This window comes from Carassius carassius, chromosome 44, assembly GCF_963082965.1.
Source record: "Carassius carassius chromosome 44, fCarCar2.1, whole genome shotgun sequence".
NCBI classification, from domain to species: Eukaryota; Metazoa; Chordata; class Actinopteri; order Cypriniformes; family Cyprinidae; genus Carassius; species Carassius carassius.
Window position 1 is genome coordinate 5,740,171 of NC_081798.1, and position 19,645 is coordinate 5,759,815.

The 19,645-nt window shown below is 37.4% G+C and overlaps 1 protein-coding gene across 2 annotated transcripts in view; it reads left to right on the forward strand.

Moving 5' to 3' along the window:
* The first annotated feature begins 12,949 nt into the window (after positions 1–12,949).
* LOC132126696 (chemokine-like protein TAFA-1) overlaps positions 12,950–19,645 on the forward strand; it is a 160,182-nt gene continuing 153,486 nt past the window's right edge. For both annotated transcript variants that reach the window (XR_009427435.1, XM_059538144.1), the window contains exon 1: positions 12,950–13,076. The gene's annotated coding sequence lies outside the window, so the exon portion shown is untranslated. The remainder of the gene's footprint in view (positions 13,077–19,645) is intronic.

The window sequence follows — 19,645 nt, forward strand, 5'->3', positions numbered from 1 at the left end:
TCATTAGAGGGCACTCCACTCAGGACCATTCCACCCATCAACCACCAGATGTCACTTGGACACTAGCACCTCTCATACTGTTGCACCACACCCGAACTACATTACCCATGAGTCACTGCATCACAATCACCCTGCCACACCTGCACCTCATTCATCAGCCAATTTCCTTGCCACACCTGCACCTCATTTACACACACACTTAAAAGCAGCACATTCACTCTCACTCACTGCGAAGTCTTGTTTAGCCAGTCTGACATTTCCGAGCGTTTTCCCTGTGTTTATTATTCCTGTGTTTTGACCTTTGGACTGTTTATTCCGACTCTGATTCTCCGCTGCCTGTCTCGATCCCTGCTTGTTTCTGATTACGATTCTGGTTATCCCTGACACACCTGACGCCATTCCTGATCTCTGCCTGTATGACCATTCTGTTTAATAAATGCTGCATATGGATCCGAACGCCTCCGACTCCTTGTTACACTTAGGCATTTAGAGATTCATAATATGATAATATGTGCAAATATTTATAAATTATAGATTTTATTGTATTACTATGCTCACTGTGTGTCAATGAAAAAATTTACATGAACACAAACTGTCCTGACACATTCAATTATGCATCAATGCAGTTTAACCAAGTTTGGCAAAAATGTCTTCAGGTGATCGATATTTCTGGGCCACCTTGGTTGAACTTATTTCAGTTCATAGCACTGTGTTTTAATAGAAACCGGAGTTATATTATTAATCAATTGATTGAGTGAGTGATTGAAATATAATAAATAAAAAACAAATTATGAATATTAATATCATTAATAATAAAAATGCCACAAACTAATATTGCCCAATTTTATAGCAACTTTTTTGTAGAGGCTTTGAAAACCAGATTTGAAAAGGTCCACAGCCTGATGGCTTTAGGAATGAAAAGCTTGTCTCTAAATGGCTGCTGTTGTTCAGGATTTAGATTGTTAACATATTGATCTAAAAGTGCCTCACCTTGCTTTGCCTGTTTTTTAATGGCATCCATCGATAGTGTGACCTTCATGTATACAAATGGCTCAGGTTTGTAGAGGGCAGAGAATGGATTATTTCCACTTATAACTATAAATCCAACCTAACCTCGGCCTTTAGGTGTCAATCAATGCACCAAAACTCAAGCTAAGACTCTTCGATCCAAAAATAATAAGCCATACAAAACGAGTGGGCCAGAAGAACTGATACGAAATTAGCCGGAAAATTAAAACAGCGGAAGATATTAAATCATTTTCATTCCGCAGTGCAATGGTAGATTTCTGCATTAGTGTCTATGGTAGTTTCTTACACTTTGAAAGAGCTGAGAGTTCAATTTTTATTTGCATTGCAACAATGCAACTGTTTCATAAGCCAGCTCTGATAAGGAAGTGGAGTGTTTTAAGCAAATGCCTTAACTGCACACTATGAAAAATGAGTGCAGGTCGAAAGATGTCAGTAAGATGTAGTGTGTAAAGTTTAAGAGAGTGCCGCATCCAGATCGGAACCAGGAAGAGGAGTGAGTCAGGAGATGTTGGTGAGCTGCAAAGCTGCAAGTAGGTCAGGACTATTCCTGGTCTCCCACCATATGTTAAGAGATGTGCTGAGAAATAGAAAGAGAGAGAGACTGATAAACAGACAGAGAACTAAGGAGAAGAAAGAAAGTCTGCATAAGACAGACAGTGAGACACAGAAAGAGAAAACTTTGAAGTAAATGATGGCAGGGAATCAGTCTGTAAATGCACCAGCTGGCATTGCAAACCAGCCAAACTCCTGCCGGGAAGTTTGACCAGAATGGACAGAAATATTTGGCCCACCTGCAAAATACTTTCCACTCAAAAAAAAAAAGATTTTTGTGCTTGCTCAGTATACTTAATTAAAATGAGTTGATGCAACTTTATAAACTTAATAAACTGTGTGCATCCATGCAAATGTTACAAGCCAATCTGTTGTGCTTATGCAAGGAATTTGATTCAATTTATATATAAAAAAAATCAGTGGTGTCTTTTAAATAGGATATAAAACTGGCCTGACACTTTAATTTATGCATTAATGCAATTTAACCACGTTTGGCAAAAATGTCTTCAGGTGATCGATATTTCTGGGCCACCTTGGTTGAACTTATTTCAGCTCATAGCACTATGTTTTATTATTGATCGATTGATCGATTGAGTGAACGATCAACCAGAATGGACCGAAATCTTTGGCCCACCTGCAAAAAACCTTTCCACTCAAAAAAAAAAAAAAGATTTTTGTGCTTGCTCAGTATACTTAATTAAAATGAGTTGATGCAACTTTATAAACTTAAACTGTGTGCAAATGAGTGAATTAAATCATATTTATAATATTCTACAATTCAATTATTAATATAATATAATAATAAATGAATCAATTTGTGTTGAGACTATAAATCAGTAAGTCTGTGTTGAAACTATCTATTAAATAAAACGAGTTATTAATTACAGTATTAACATGAATAATTATTATAATATAAGAATCTTATTTAAATCACTTAACTAATATTACAATTTATAGTTAAAATATTTATATAATTCAATCAATAATAATAAAAAAGACAATAATAATAATATCAGTCCATTTGAGTTGGAACTATCCATTTTGTAAAAATAATACACTATATTAACATTAATATTAATTATTGTAATTTGAGAATAGTATTTATATAATTTAATAATATATTTATGATTGCAAAATGAACATTAATATTAATTATTATAATATACAAATGCTTTTGACAATTTGACTAAATACATTTTAATTTAATAATTCATATCATCTTTTTGGCATGGAACTGTCCATTTAATTTTGTAAAAATGAAACCAATTTTTACAATATTAACATAAATATAATTTATTTTCTCAATAATATAAGAATAGAATTGAACTAATAATATATATTTATTATAATAACAATAAATCGATTGATTTGTGTTGGAACTACTTAATAAACATTTCCACAATATTTTCTTGTTTATCTTAATGGCATTTGCTAAGATGCCACAGGCCCTCATAGAAATATAATTTAATAAACAAACTATTGAATTTATTGAACTATATTTGAATACTTGAATAACTATTTTCTCTGTTTTAGGTCGATCCAAAACTTGCCTTGGGATTTCACTTGGGATAGTGCTGATGTACTAGATCAGCTTAAACGTCCCAGGAACAAGTATGAGAGGAAAGCATTAATGTATGTGGCCCTCTTCTTGTAAACCACCTACTGTTCTGGTCACCTCCAGTAGTAATTGAATGTAGGGGATTTAAAAATCCAATAAAGAATGACAAGAAACTGTGTGATCACTTTAAAGGGGAAAGTTGAGACCAGTGGGGATACTGAGAATAGGTGTGCATGGGCGGTTCACCCACTGTTAATCCACCGCCAGAGATAGAGAGTTATTCAATTAAACAGCACACTCATAGGCATCTGTGTGGGGAAAACCACTTGAGGGATGCCACTGAAAACAAATGAAATATCGATGGCTACAATGACTTTGGCATTATTTGATAGAGTGGAGATGAAATATTGGCTTGATTGGATTTTTTAATCAAATCAGAGTTCAGATTTTGGACTTGCATGTGTTACGATCGGAGACCCAGGGAAACACAGGAGACAAGAGATCCAATCTCAGTGTGGGTTTTAATGGGTAATCCAAATCTGAAATCAACAAGCAGGGGTCAAAACCATAAATCCATCCAACAAATAAACAACAGGGAAAGGAACAGGAACAGGAACTCGGAAGACGAGGAAACTGGGTGACGGAATGAAAGGAATCCATGCAGACAAACAGAAAAGGACTGGTTAATATAGGGAGGATAATGACTAACAAGTGAAGACACCTTAGTGCAATTAACAGGAGCGCAATTACTGTGATGAAGGGACAGGGCTTTGTGGGAATTGTAGTGCCTACGGCGAGGTGCCTATGGGGAAGTGAGACCACTAGTTGAGACGCAGGGAAACAGAGACCAGACTACGTGACAGCATGGTGCTCACAAGGGTGAGTCATGTTTGAAAGCCTTTCTAATGTGTCCACTGACAGCTCTCAGCATCAGCTGAAATCTGGGGGAACCGGAAATACATTTTTATTACCTTTTAAAGCTATAGTGACTGTGAGTCATTCTGTAGCTTTAAATGCGAGATTTCTGAAGAGGCAGGTAGGCAGTGCTTTCACAAAAGAATGGAGAGAAGGCAAGGCCTCCATTGTGCTGTGATCAGCTGATCATGTTATCTATGGGAAAAAGACCGCCTAGGAGGTTTGAAATGAATGGAAATGAGTCTAAACGTGTCAAACTGGTTAAAATAGATGAACTAATTACAAAGTTCAGAAGCATTCATTTTGGTTACATCAGAACTGAAATTAAATGGTGGATGTCAAATGAAAAAAAAGACTTAATAATATTTTACAATAAACAGTTTGTAGTTATAAGTTGAAGATATACGTCACAAAACATTTTATGTATTTTGTGTAATTTATAATTTTCAAGCAGTTTAAACACACACAGTTTGTCTAATGTTTTAATAAAGTTTTTTTTATATACTTTTATTCAACAAAGATGTATTAAATTGTAATTGATTGATAGTAAAGACATTTACATTGTTTAAAAAAGATTACATTTCAAATTGTAAACATTTTTCATGTATGACTGTTTTATTAATATAGATTAATATTTTCATAATAGTACTTTACTGTTTGATCAAATAAAATGCAGTTTTGGTGAGCATAAAAGACTTAAAAAAAATAATGCTTTAGTCAAAAAAGTTTAAAACGATTAATCGTGATTAATCGCATCCAAAATAAATGTTTTCGTTTACATAATATGTGTGTGTACTGTGTATATTTATGTATATATAAATACACAGATATACAATATATATTTTTGATATATTTACTTTTATATTCATATATATATATATATATATATATATATATATATATATATATATATATATATATATATATATACATACATACAGTACAGACCAAAAGTTTGGAAACATTAATATTTTAATGTTTTTGAAAGAAGTTTCTTCTGCTCATCAAGCCTGCATTTATTTGACAGAAAAAAATGTAATATTGTGATATATTATTACAATTTAAAATAATTGTTTTTAAATGTATTATACTTTAAATTATCATTTATTTCTGTGATGCAAAGCTGAATTTTTAGGATCATTATCACATGATCCTTTAGAAATCATTCTAATATGATGATTCATTATCAAAGTTGGAAACAGTTCTGCTGCTTAATATTTTTTCAGAACATGTGATACTTTTTTAGGATACTTTGATGTATAAAAAGAAAAAAAAGCTATGTTTTTAAAATATAAATATTTTGTAATAACAATATACACTACTTGTCAGTAATTTGGGGTTAGTAATTTTTTTTCTTTCTTTTTTTAAATAAAATCAATACTTTTATTCAGCAAGGATGTGTTAAATTAATAAAAAGTGATAGTAAAGAAAATATATTATTAGAATATATATTATTAGATTTTTTTTTTTTAATAAATACAGATATATATATATATATATATATATATATACATGTATAAACATTTTTATATACATAACATATTTTTCTTACATATATACATATATACAGTACATAATAAATATACACAGTAGACACACACATATATTATGTAGACAAAAACTTTTATTTTGGATGCGATTAATTGCGATTAATCATTTGACAACACTAAAAAAATCTTACTGTCTTCAAAGTTTGAACAGTATTTTAAATATAGAAAATAAAAAAATACAAATAATCGACAATATTATGTATTGTTTATTTGCCGATTATTTAAGTTAACTGGTTTTACCCAGAAACCATACAAATTTACTGTATACTGAACAACAACAACAATAACAATAATAATAATAATGCAAAGCGGGCTGTCATTATAAAAATGGGTAGGACTAGCAGAATGTTTGGAAAACAACAACAACATAATACCTTTACATTTTTAGTTGGTGTGTGAGGCAGAAATTCCACACTGTACCTTTAATAACAAAATACTTTGAGCTTTAGTTACAGTACTCCTCAATGTTTTTCTTAGTTACAACATAGCTATGTTTATGTTTGTATTTATGAACTGTTCACTGAACAAACACTCTAGCACTGCTCTGCATTAACAGCAGGTGAAGCATGTTTCTCCACAGGATTTTCCTTTCATTCCTCTCAGCTCACAGGGAGTAATTAAAGTTCCAGAGACAGGAGGTATATTAGTGTCATGCCCTTTTGGCTCAAATGATACAGAAATGAAAAGTGACCATATACACACAGAATCCATTAGCAATGCAACATCAGGTCAAAGGAGGTTCTGGGGGCCCAAGGGATCTAGAAAGAGTCCTTTTTAAACATATTTTGCTTATAGTTGGTGAAGTCTTCCCATTAGGTTTGTTTTGGTGTGTAGACACCAGCAGCTTTTTCAGGTTTTTTTTTTTTTACAGAAATAAATAGAACTTGTAATAAATGTATCTTGGCACTTTCTAACTACAGTTGTGCAAAATTAAAGGCAACTTGGGAAGAGTAAAATGTTCACATCAGGGTTGGATCAATATCAAAAATTTGGCTTCGGCCCGATACCAGCCTCTGGTACCTTGGTATCAGTTCCTATGCCAACCAAAACAGCCTCCGTAGACCCAGGAAATGAAACTGATGCTGGAAATAGGTTTAATAATTCAATGTATTATTAAAATACATGTATTATTTAAAAATTCAATTCAATGTGTTGGGTTTAACAAAAGTACATTTGTACAGCAACGCTCACAAAAGTTTTATAGTTCTCAACACAAACTACATGCTATATATATATAATGTATGTAATTATGTATTTGATTTTTGATCTGTGAAATGTATTTAAAAAGCATATTTAATAAATCTTATGATTAACCATTTCTTTATTAGCTTGATCTGCTTAAAGCACATTGTTGCTGGATCATGGTACAAACATTTCCTTGACAATATTGTACTGTGGTAATTCTGAAAAGTATAAACTGAAAGTATATTTTAGTAGCATTACCCACCAGGCAACCATGTACACAGAACACAAGAACTCATTTTGTTGTAGAATTAAGATGATATGAGGGTAAACAATAAAAAAGGTGAAGAAGAAAATAGAGGATAAATAATTTAATATACATGGTGGAATTTCATACATTCTTTAAGCAGCTTAAAACGTCCAGCAGCGTCTGCCTTAGAGAAACTTCACAGGTATAAATCAAAGTATAAGACATTTTCTTTGTTAGGTGACCTGTTTTTTTTTTTTTTTTATGGAAATTCTTATCCTGAGCCATACAGTACATGCATTTAATAGGAGCCCCACTTGTGAAGGTGTAATCCTTAATGACACCACTTGACTGCTTCTACAACAACCACTTCACCCTTCACAGTCCATATGGATTTTATGATTTTAATCTCTACGTTTGAAGCAGACTCACAAATGTATTAACGAGAAAGAGCACGGATCACAGCTCTCATTAAAAACCCGAGGTGATTTGAGTCTATTATTGAGAGTAGCATTTGGATGAATATCTTTCCATTATCACCTACGGCACTGATTAAATCTAATTCAACTTTCAAATCATTTTTACTCAGAGGTTATTTGCTGCCAGAAAAATTGTTATATAATAAAACAAATAGAGTATCTAAGATATAGATAGATGGATAGACAGACAGATAGACAGACAGACAGAGAGACAGACAGACAGACAGACAGATAGACAGATAGATAGATAGATAGATAGATAGATAGATAGATAGATAGATAGATAGATAGATAGATAGATAGATAGATAGATAGATAGATAGATAGATAGATAGATAGATAGATAGATAGATAGAACTTTAAAAGTAAGATCAGTACTGGAGTCCCACAGTTATATAGAGGATGGCCATTCTTTCATGAGAGAGAGAGAGTGAGTGAGAGAGAGAGAGAGAGAGAGAGAGAGAGAGACATGTATAGAAAGAGAGAGAACAGAAGCCATGCAGGATATCGTTAGTTATATATATCTCGGCAATTACTGCAGAAGATTTCACACAAAGTTGCTGAAGTGTACAGGAGTTCCAGCCAGGGTCCTCCAAACTTTTCACCTTAACATCTGTTTTGCTGTAATTTGAGTTTGAGAATCTGCCAACAACAGTAATGCAATGCAAGTGCAAAAGATCTCACAATTCTAAATAGTAAAATATAGCTAAACCTTAATAGTTGCGACAAAAAAGTTGAGATTAAAAAGTTGCAATTAACCTACGTTATTAATTTATTTATAGGCTATATTATTTTCTGAGTCAAATAAATAATATTATTATAATAATAATAATTATTGCCAAATGGGAACTCAGAATTAAAATAAAATTTAGAATTGTGAGATGTAAACTTTTTCAGAAATGTTCTTAATTTCTTTTTTCAGAAAGGGATTTTTCAGAAATGAGACATTATAAACTAGCATATGCTACCAAATACAAGTCTTTATAAACCAGATTCCCTTTCATAGGTCACTTCGATGCTGCGGTGACGTCACGACGTATGGGAACACCTTCGGTGTGACGAATGTCTGAAGCCCTATACCATCCCGCCAATCTTATTGGCTAAATAGCGCGTGGCACCGCCCAGCATGCGTAAACATATATATACCTGGTGCAGCGCGCCATTTACCTCAGATTTCATTCCTTCAGTACGAAGCGAATCTTCTGTGCCCTATTGTCTCGTGTTCTCAGCGATCATCTACGAGCAGTATACTCCTCTCCGCGGACGCGATGAGCTTCAAAAAGTGCAAGGACCCGTGTACCAGGTACATCGTTAAGGGGGACACTCATGACAGGTGCGTAGTTTGCCTAGACTTACACCACGCACAGGAGGCGCTTAGCGGCCTCTCTTCATGCCCCCATTGCGATGGCCTGCGGCTCAGGGTGCTTCGCTCTAGGGTAGATGTGTTCTCTGATGTCGCCGTGTCTAACCCCCGCCACACCACTTCTGCGACTGCCGAGGCACCGCACGAGGTGATAGCTTGGGGTGACACGTGTGACATGGAGTTTGGGGACATTTCAGCGATGGAAAATTATTCTCCACATCGTTCGCTCTCCCCTACCCTAATACACAGAACAACTTTTGAACCTGTCGTCTTTTCCTGTGAGGATTTACGGCCCACACCGGAGGCATGTAGTGCCATCTCCTTTGGTTGTGACCGCCATGATGAGAACGTTCTTTCCACTGCGACCTCGGGGTCTGAGGACTTCGCGGCCGACACGAGCCCTCTCCCTCCTAGTGGACAGGAGAGGCGTGTTTCCCCCTCCTACCGTGAGCTGTTGGATGTGGTTTCCCGTGCAGTGGGTACATTGGGGTTGGAATGGGAGGTTGAGAAGGCCGAGGCCCAACCTTCTTCGAAGCTGGACGACCGTTTCCTAACTAGTCGGACACCTACGCAGCCCCGGAGGTCTTTACCCTTTTTCCCGGATCTCCACCAGGAGGTTTCGAGGTCCTGGAAACAGCCGTTTTCGGCGCGCATCACGAACGCTGCGGCTGTGGATTTCGCCACCATTTTGGACATGGCGGGCCATGGCTATACAGCGATACCGCCAGTGGAAGAGACTCTCGCCGAACATCTTGCGCGTAATTCGGCCGCGGCGTGGAAGTCTCGCCCCCTCCTCCCCTCGAAGGCGTGTCGAGTCACGTCTAGTTTAGTGGGGAAATCCTATATGGCCGCTGGCCAAGCGGCTGCTTCGCTTCATTCTATGGCGGTCCTTCAGGCCTACCAAGCGGAGCTGTTAAAAGGATTGGACGAAGGGGAGGGCATTACACCTGAGGCGGTTAAGGAATTACGGCAAGCAACTGATTTGGTGCTTCGTGCTACCAAACATACTGCTCGAGCAATCTCACCGATATAAAGGAAAAGGATAAATCTTTCCTCATGGATGCCCCTGTGTCTAAGGACGGTTTGTTTGGAGAGGCTGTCACTTCAGTGGTGGAGAAATTCAGAGCATCGAAACAGCAATCAGCCGCTTTCAGCCAGCTGGTTCCCCGCAGACCCAGAGAGGTTGAACGTCGTCAGGCGCCCGCCAGCCTCCTCTCACCGCCAGCGAGTGCCCTCTCGGGAAGAGCCTTCACCTATGGCGCCCCCTTGCAAGGATTTGGGCCCTAGGGTTGTTCCACCGGCTCAACAACGCCAACTAAATAGGTTGAACCTGAGTTCGACGGCTAATGCCTCTTGTTCTCGGGCACCGAACAGCAGCTCCTGATTTTTTCGCTGCCTGCCAGGGACTGTGCCCTCCGCTAGAGAGCGCTGTTGGACTGCTTTTGCGCATCCAACACTCTCATTGCAGTCCCCACGCTCAAACCCTGACTGTTTCGCCGCAAACAGCGCCTCGAACAGCATTGGAGTGAACTGTAACACCAATCGCTTCCTCAGACACTCTGCACGATCCAGTTTTCAGAGCTCGAGGAGCGCTTCAAAGGGTCGTCATCGAACGGCCCGTCACGACGGCTCGCACAGCCGCTGCTATTTCGCTAGCGGCAAAGCACGATGCTCAATCTGTTGGCCTAATTCCGGCCGTGGACACGTTTCAGGATTACGTACAACGAGATGCAACGACTGCTATGCATATACTTCCCCTGTGCACGAACACCGTGAGTTTTTCGTGCCAGGACATCTCTATGTGTGCAACAGCATTGCAGGAAACGAACATTTTGAGACCGCTAATATTGTTTCGGGCCGCGTGGGAACGCTTGCCCGGCATTTCTCAAAGGGTGTTACGCACAATTTGTCACGGATACACCATTCAGTTTCGGAAAGGCCCGCCCCCTTTCTGCGGAATTCTCTCCACGGTGATGAAACCGATGGACATGGCGGTGCTGAGACAGGAAATGTTAGCTCTACTGTGAAACGGTGAATCACCTATGGCAGATTTTCGGGGAAGCGAAAGTGGATTTATTCGTGTCGAGCACGACTACGCATTGCCTGCTATGGTTCTCCCTATGCCCTCCATCACCCCTGGGTCTGGATGCGCTAGCTCACAGCTGGCCCAGGACCAGTTTGTATGCGTTTCCCCCGATTCGTCTGATCCCAGCGGTATTATGCAGAATACGGCGGGACAGAGTGGGACAGCTGCTGCTGGTGGCTCCACGATGGCACACACAGCCGTGGTTTGCGGATCTCATCAATCTGTTAGCGGGCTCTTCGTGGGAGATTCCCCTCAGACGGGATTTATTATGGCAAGCACAGGGACGGATCTGGCATCCGAGGCCAGAACTGTGGAATCTGTGGGCGTGGCCTCTGAGCGGAGTGTGTTGATATGTCCCGGTCTTTCTGCTGAAACTACCGAGACTATACTGAACTCTAGAGCAGTTTCTACGAGGCGCTTATATGCTTTCAAGTGGAAACTGTTTATGACATGGTGCGAAACTCATGATGTGGATCCAGTTTACTGTGGCTTCAGTACTGGAGTTTCTTCAGGACCGTTTCTCGGATGGATTGACACCAGCCACCCTGAAGGTTTATGTGGCAGCTATCTCAGCTCACCATGAGTATATAGGTGGTGTCTCAGTGGGTCGTCATCCACTGGTTTCTCGCTTTATACAGGGTGCGCAACGGTTGAGACCTTTCCGCCCTGTGCGAGTTCCTTCATGGGATTTATCCATTGTGTTACTGGGTTTGTCAGGGCATCCGTTTGAGCCCCTGGAAACTGTATCGGATAAGCTCCTGACTCTGAAGACACTTCTTCTCATGGCTTTATCCTCCCTCAAGAGAGTTGGGGATTTACAGGCTCTCTCTGTCTCACCCTCGTGCATGGAGTTTGCACCAGGCTCTGTGAAAGTGTTGTTGCGACCTAGGCCTAATTATGTTCCTAAGGTCGCATCTAATCCTTTTCATTTTCAGCGGGTGGTCCTGGAGGCTTTTTCTCCTGCTGCGGCAGAGTCTGGGGATCTAAGTCTTTGCCCTGTGAGAGCGTTAAAGACTTATGTGGATCGTACTGCCCCATGGCGTGAGTCTGACCAGCTGTTTGTCTGTTTGGACATAAGAATAAAGGCCATGCAGTTACGAAACAGCGCATGTCCCATTGGCTGGTGGAGGCTATGGCCTATGAGGCGCGCGGGCTCGCTTCGCCCTTAGGAGTAAAAGGTCATTCCACGAGAGCAGTGGCTTCTTCTCAAGCCTTTCTCAGTGGATCTTCTATGGATGATATCTGTGCTGCGGCAGGCTGGTCCTCACCGAGCACTTTTATCAGGTCTTACAGTCTGGATGTGAGGATGGCTCCTGGCTCCTGGGTTCTCTCCGCTTGAGCAGATGCTTCCTTGGATCCAAGCTATCAGGTACGTCAGGCGTGATGGTATAGCCTTCCCATACGTGGTGACGTCACCGCAGCATCGAAGTGACCTATGAAAGGGAACATCTCGGTTACGTATGTAACCTTCGTTCCCTGAATAGGGAACGAGATGCTGCGGTTCTGGCCGTGCCATACCTTGATAGCTTTCTTCTTCTTCTTCGTCATGAAATCTGAGGTAAATGGCGCGCGGCACCAGGTATATATATGCTTACGCATGCTGGGCAGGGCCACGCACTATTTAGCCAATAAGATTGGCGGGATGGTATAGGGCTTCAGACATTCGTCACACCGAAGGTGTTCCCATACATGGTGACGTCACCGCAGCATCTCGTTCCCTATTCAGGGAACCAAGGTTACATACGTAACGGAGATGTTTTTCCCTCATTTTTTTCAGCAATCACGTCTCGTTCCCAGTATTTTGTTTGTTTGTTGGACTGTCAGTGAACAATGAATCATTCTAGTGAGTCGGTTATTTTGCGTGAATCAGTTAGAGATTCAGTCACTTCAAGCGCTGGGATTTTTTGGAGCCGTTTTTCTCTCAGATAGTCAAACTGTGATGCGATACTTCAAAACAGAGCGTGAATATCGCGAAAACATCGCTGAAAGAAATCGATATTCTTCTATTAGAGATGGAAGCAGCCGTCGACATCGTCCTGTTGATAAAGAAGGCCTTCGTTTCTTTTGAACACCTGCTGCACGTGGAGCTTGTGAAAGACTCGCGAAACTAACCAGGTAAAGATATGCCTGTTAATTTAACTAAGATTATCAGTAAACACGAAAACACTACAACTAGGCTACTTTGACATTACCTGTCTGAACGTGCACCCTGACATACTATTTAAATACAGTGAATTTAAATATAATCAGTGAATTTCAAAACTGGCTAACGTAAGTTTGTTATGAACAACATGGCGATAATCCAGTGGTGAATCGGTGTGATAAGACTACAAGGACGAACAGCTCAATCATATCTACACATGGCATAAATTTACAAATCTGTTCTTCTATAGTCATCAGGGTTAAAATATAATTTTTTTGGCAGGGTTGCTTTGGTAAAATTCGCATTTTAGGGGCTAACTTGGCAGACTTGGCAACACTGGTTTAGGTGGAGCGGCAGGTACTACACAGAGCCGTAGTCTACCGACAACTAACAAAAAAATCGACAAAGAATCGCCTGCGATTTTAACATTGATTTTGTGTAGATTGTCAGTGAATTACTGCTCTACGTAGTAAATGCCAACCAGTGTTGCGACCCCAATACAAATAATGTGATATTTAGCCCCTAAAATGCGAATTTTACCAAAGCTTGCATCCCTGCCCAAAAAATTATATTTCTAACCCCGGGAATCAATTTTTTGTCGGGGAACCTCCTGGAAACATGATTGGGCTAGTTTTGGACTAGTTTTGAGAAGCAACTGGGCAGGATTTGTTGTGAAAACCTGGCAACCCTGATCTGAACGCATGTGCTCGCATTCGATTTTTTGCACAGCCCTAGTTGACAACCCTATCCAAATCAACTTGGTGTTTAAATTGAGTAGATTTTTTAAAATGTAAAATATTAGTAATGTTTTAAAATAAAACCACTTAAATTTTTTTGAAATAGTAATAAAATATCACAAGTGACAAATGTTTTCCAAAATGTTCATCTTTTTCATTATTTTTTTTTTCTTATTATTCTCCAGGCAGATACAGCACCTACTAAATCAGAATAACTTGTCCATTTTTGATTGCTGTACTGAAGTCAGTTTTTTAATCACATTTTTATTGGATTTACAAATAGCTTAATAGATCCGGACAAAAAAAACAAAACAAAAAAAAACCTTTCGTCACTCACCATTTAACAACAGCCTGCAAAACTTATTATTGCAGATAAAGATAATCTGATTTGAACCGAATGACAAGAAGCCTAGTTCAATTTCCTTCGAAATTTGGGAAATATATTTGCATCTAATTACTCATACTAACATCTAAATAACATGTCAGTACTTTGTAAAGTTAGTATTATCATATAATCTGAAAGACATCACTTTTATTGTGCACCGCTGTTCAGACTGACTTCAGCAACCTGTTGATGCATCCAATCCTGTAACTTCCAGACCCAAAGAAACATGACAGGACTACTAACAATTGTTTACTAACAATGTAAGCATCACATAATTTAAATTTGCTAATTAAGTAGCCTATTTGCCATGCCATGAAGTCATTAGTAAGTCCTGGTACTAATTTTCTGGTGCTTCTGAGAACAGGCAAAAAAAAAGAAGGCATGTTGTTACAATGAAGGAAAAACAAAAAATGAAAGAATACATTGGATAACAGTATTGAAGCATATGGCAAAGATGGAGGTTTTTATTTAAAACATAACCAGAGGCTTGTTTTGTTGATATTAGTAGGCAGTGTTTTTCAAATGGGATCAATAATACAAAAAATGAATGCTGAAAATGAACAGAAACCAGAGTAGCACAAATCAGTGGCTCTGTACAGCAGTAAACCAATTTTTTTTCAGAGACTGAGCTTCATTTTTTGTTTTGTGTCATTAATTATGCAGATAAATTGTAACTGCATGTCTTAATTTGATTATTCCTATTCTGAATTTGACTTAATTAGGTTGAGGGTAATTAGAAAATGTTGTTTAAATGAGACCAGTAGACATTATTACATTATTGCAGCTCATATAAATGTAGTCAGTTGTTTAAAAACACAGCATTTAAATGCTCTGTATAACAGAATCTTACAAATACTTTACCTTAAGCTTGATCCAGTTGATAAAACTGAAGTGTAACGTACGATTCCACATCTGCTACTTTAAAAAAAAAAAAAAAAAAAAAAAAAAAAAAATATATATATATATATATATATATATATATATATATAAATAATATATATATATAGGCTACTAATTATACAAAGTTAAGTGTGCATGTATACAATTAAAAGTATCATGAACCTAGCTCAACAAGAGAGAGGAAAATAAAGTTTTCATGACCTTCATTTTAGATGTTTATTATTATTATTCTTTTTTTTTTTTTTGTATGAAATCATGTTTTTGCCACAGAACAAAAAATAAAAAACTTAACTGTGATCTCACAATTATGACTTTTTTTCTCACGTTTCTAAGAAAAAAGTGAGGTCACAATTACATTTTTTATTGATTTTTTAAAAATTAATTTTAACTATGGCAGAGTTTATGGTATAAATGTTTTATGGTATAAAAAGTTATAAATTGTATTGGTCGACCGATATTGGTTTTTTGACTGCCGATGCCAATATCTTAGAGAGCAGGGTGGCCGATGGTCGATATAAAGCCGATTATATACACGTATATTTTCTATTTTAATTATAATTTTTCTTTATTTTAATTCATGTTTGATGACCTTGAAACAATTTGAAAATGATTTATATTCAAAATAAATGTGTGGTGGACACGCGGCCTTAAGGTAACTAGATTAAAAATTATTTGTTTAATTCGGAATGGGTGCAATGCTAGCTTTTTTTTCTCAGAATTACGTTAGATGGTTAATTTACAACTAACAATCCGATAGTGAGCTAGCATCATAAGATAGAAAAAACAACTATTGACAGACCAAGATTATAATAAAAGTGACTGTCCGATTCTAAGATAAACACTTATTCAGTAGCAGTATATTAGGTGTACCAAACATTCATAAAACAAAGAAATATTATCCTACCGTCATCGTGAGGTAAAATAATGAGGAAGGATCACTCTGCCAGCCAATCACACAGCGACGTCGCGCCCCCAGTCTGTAAATTCCTTCAGAAAACAGCGTGTGGCCCATTTGAGCGTATGTTCAGACGCACATCTAATTTGAAGTAGCTTTTTATGGAAGCGGCAGCGCAATACTTTGATAAAAAAAATAGATAAGGCTATGTCAAATATTGTTTCTATTTTAGTTTTAATGAAAAACCAGGGGACCCCCCCAAGGTCACCCCCCCAGCCCCCACTCAATTCGAACACTGCTGCAAGGTTTGTGAAATCAAATTTTCATAAGTCATTTGTTTAAATGATATGCACATTTGCTGAATGCTGACGGCAAACGAGAAAGTATTATGTTTGCCTTTTTGTTACTAATAATCTAAAAGCAATTGTTATAATATATAAAACAGTTCTATCTAATTATTAGACAGACATCTACTGTATCTGTATTAGGCGGAACTGAATAACGACCGATGAAAATAAAAGTCCTGCTTCGACCACATCGGTCAAGAACAAAAACATATCGGCCAATGACGATATTTAAAAAATGCCAAATATCGACCGATATATCAGCCTTGGCGATATATCGGTCAGCCACTAATAAATTGCAAGATATAGAATTTCGAGCTGTGAACTTGGAATAACAAGATTTTTATCTTGCGATTCTGATTTTTTTTTTCTCTTAGAATTGCGAAACAAAATTGTTCAGAAGAATTCCAAAAAAAAAAGGCTGGATATAAAATCAGAATTGCAAGAAAAAACTCTGAATTGTGAGAGAAAAGTTCACCATTACCTTGTTCATTTTTTATTCCATGGTGGAAATGTGCTCCAATAGTTTTCAAGAAATCCAAAGGACATGCAGTATGCATACATTCTATATTTGAGTCTATATTAAGTTACAGGTCATCAATTCAGACATACACACTTTTACTTTCCAGTGAGCAGTCCAAAGCCATTGGAATCATTCAGCTAAGGATAAGGATTGACTGACAGTGTAGGTAAGAAAGTGAGAGCGAGAATGCTCTGAATACACTTTTATTTCCAGTCCACGACGGGCTGCCATTGCTTCCATTTACTGTGACTTGCCAAGCACATCTGGAAGGCTTTTCACACAATAGAAAGGCTCTTTTCTAAAAGAACAATGTATAACCTATTATTGAAACCTGTGAGAGTGCAGGTCACGCACACACATTGTAGTTTATGATGGTGATAAATGTCAAAAGTATAGTGTGGTCACATGCAACAGAAGTCAGCCTTAATGAAATTGTCTTGATGTCGTTATACTGTTTCACTTATACAGTATGTATAAATGTTACACAGAAATATGAGAAACTGTGTAACCTATTATGTTTATATGGGTGAAGCACACTTATTTTGTAAACTTATTTGTTTACTTGTTCATTTGTTGATTCAGATTTGGTATGATCTAATACACTAAGGTTGGAAAGGTTTGTTTTATTTTAAATATTTAAATGTAATTTATTTATTTATTTACATTTTAAAGAATTTGAAATTTAGGAAATGAGTAGTACGTAGATTTACTGCTTACTAAATTGGCAGCAGGTACATATAGGGGTATTACAGTATATCAAAACTGAACACAAATTGTGCAAATTAACATTCAGTTAGGGATGTTTAAACCGCATGAATCTTCAGTTCCCCTTTTAATTTGCACCTTAATCGGCGCTAAGATTTGCATCAAATTCAGACATTCACCTTTCCTTTCTGATGTTACATTTACCACAAAATTGACACCTTCTAACAATTGTGCACCAGGAAACTAACAACAGGAACCTCTGCTTTCACATCCTGTGCAGTCAGAATAATTTAATAATACTTTTCCCCCATGCTAATAGTTTTTTTAATTATTTGTTTATTTGTTAATTTTTTTTGCACAGGCATCATTTTGTCTCAAGGTTCTTATTTGCAATACTGAAATTATTTCGGATTTTAAACTCTCAAAAATGTTCAGCTTCCTAGTGCTGTCTACATATATATATATATATATATATATATATATATATATATATATATATATATATATATATATATATATATTAGTGCTGTCAATCGATTAAAAACTTTAACTAGATTAATCACACATTTTTCTGTGATTAATCGCAATTAATCGCAATAAAAAAAGAAATGTTTTTGTACGTTTTTAATGTAATAATTTCACAGTTAAATTTAAATACTTGTTTAAATGACATCTTTTTATGAATGAAGGCCAGTATTACTGATATTAATACAGCTACTGATTTTTTTTTATTTTTTTTTTTACATTTATTATTAGGCTTCAAAAATATAACAGTTTTTAATTTAAGTAAACTTAAAACAATGCTAACATAAACCCATAATAAATGTCATGTTTACTCCTGCCCTTCCTGTCTTAACAGTTAGGAAATATACAGAAATTTAATAAAGTTATCAAAGTTATATGCAGTCTGCACTGCATAAACTATAAATTAAATAGTTAATCCTTATTAAAGCTACAAAAGTTATTTAGTCAAGAGCAGCGAGTCATTTTCTCTGTTCCCTTTGTTCTTTAACTTTACTGACAGGAAGCTTTATTGGCTGCTGTCCCTTTAAGAGCAGACAGTTCGAAATGTTAAAAAGCATTTAAATGAATAAGAGCGTGATCATATAATGTAAAGCTAGCCAACGGATGGCAGAAAATACGGATGCTGCGTTAATTGCGTTAAATATTTTGACACGTTAAACCAGACAAAAATTAATCGCATGCATTAACGTGTTAACGTTGACAGCACTAATATATATATATATATATACCGTACGTATAATTGTTTTTTTTTTTTTGAGAAATTTGACCAATTCACAATAAGGCTGGATGATATATCTAACAATATGATCATGCGCATCTAGTCAGTAAATCTGGTTCCTGATTACTGCTAAATCGCCATCACCTGCTTATAATTGGACCGACATTTAATAGACGGAGCGGTAGATCGCTGACAAGCTATGCAATATCGCATTCATTATCCCTTCGATAATGAATGCGATATTGCGTGGCTTGTAAAGCCTGGTTCATACGGGACGATTTTAAAATTGTCGGCCGATTTTCCAAACCTGAGAGACCCCACACACGGCGATAAAAAAATCACGGGTCTAACAGTTTTGGTCGTACAGTGTGTGGTGTGCAGCCACACGGCAAAATCAACACATCACACACGAACCGATTTGACTCCCGAGCATTCCCAGGTCAGACGGGAAATCTCGCAAAATCCCTCAAGATCAAACGTGACTTCAGAGTAAACAATCATGGCGGACGAAGAGGATGCAGTGGCCATAGTTTGTGCTTTGTTTGTAACCGAAAAAAAAGCATAAAAAAAACAAGAAAAGGCGATGGTCAAAGAAGTGGAGACAAAGTCCTCCATCTCCGACGTCCACCGGACTTTCTGGTGCGCCATGCCGCCGGCTGTTTTGATTTTGTTCGCCGCCTCGTCACCTCGCTTTCTGATTGGCTACACGCCACAGTCCACAGGCTGCTTGATCGTTTGTCCTCGGGGGACACCACACACGAGAAGAAATCGGGCCAAATAAATCCAACATGTTGGATATCCCCGATTTG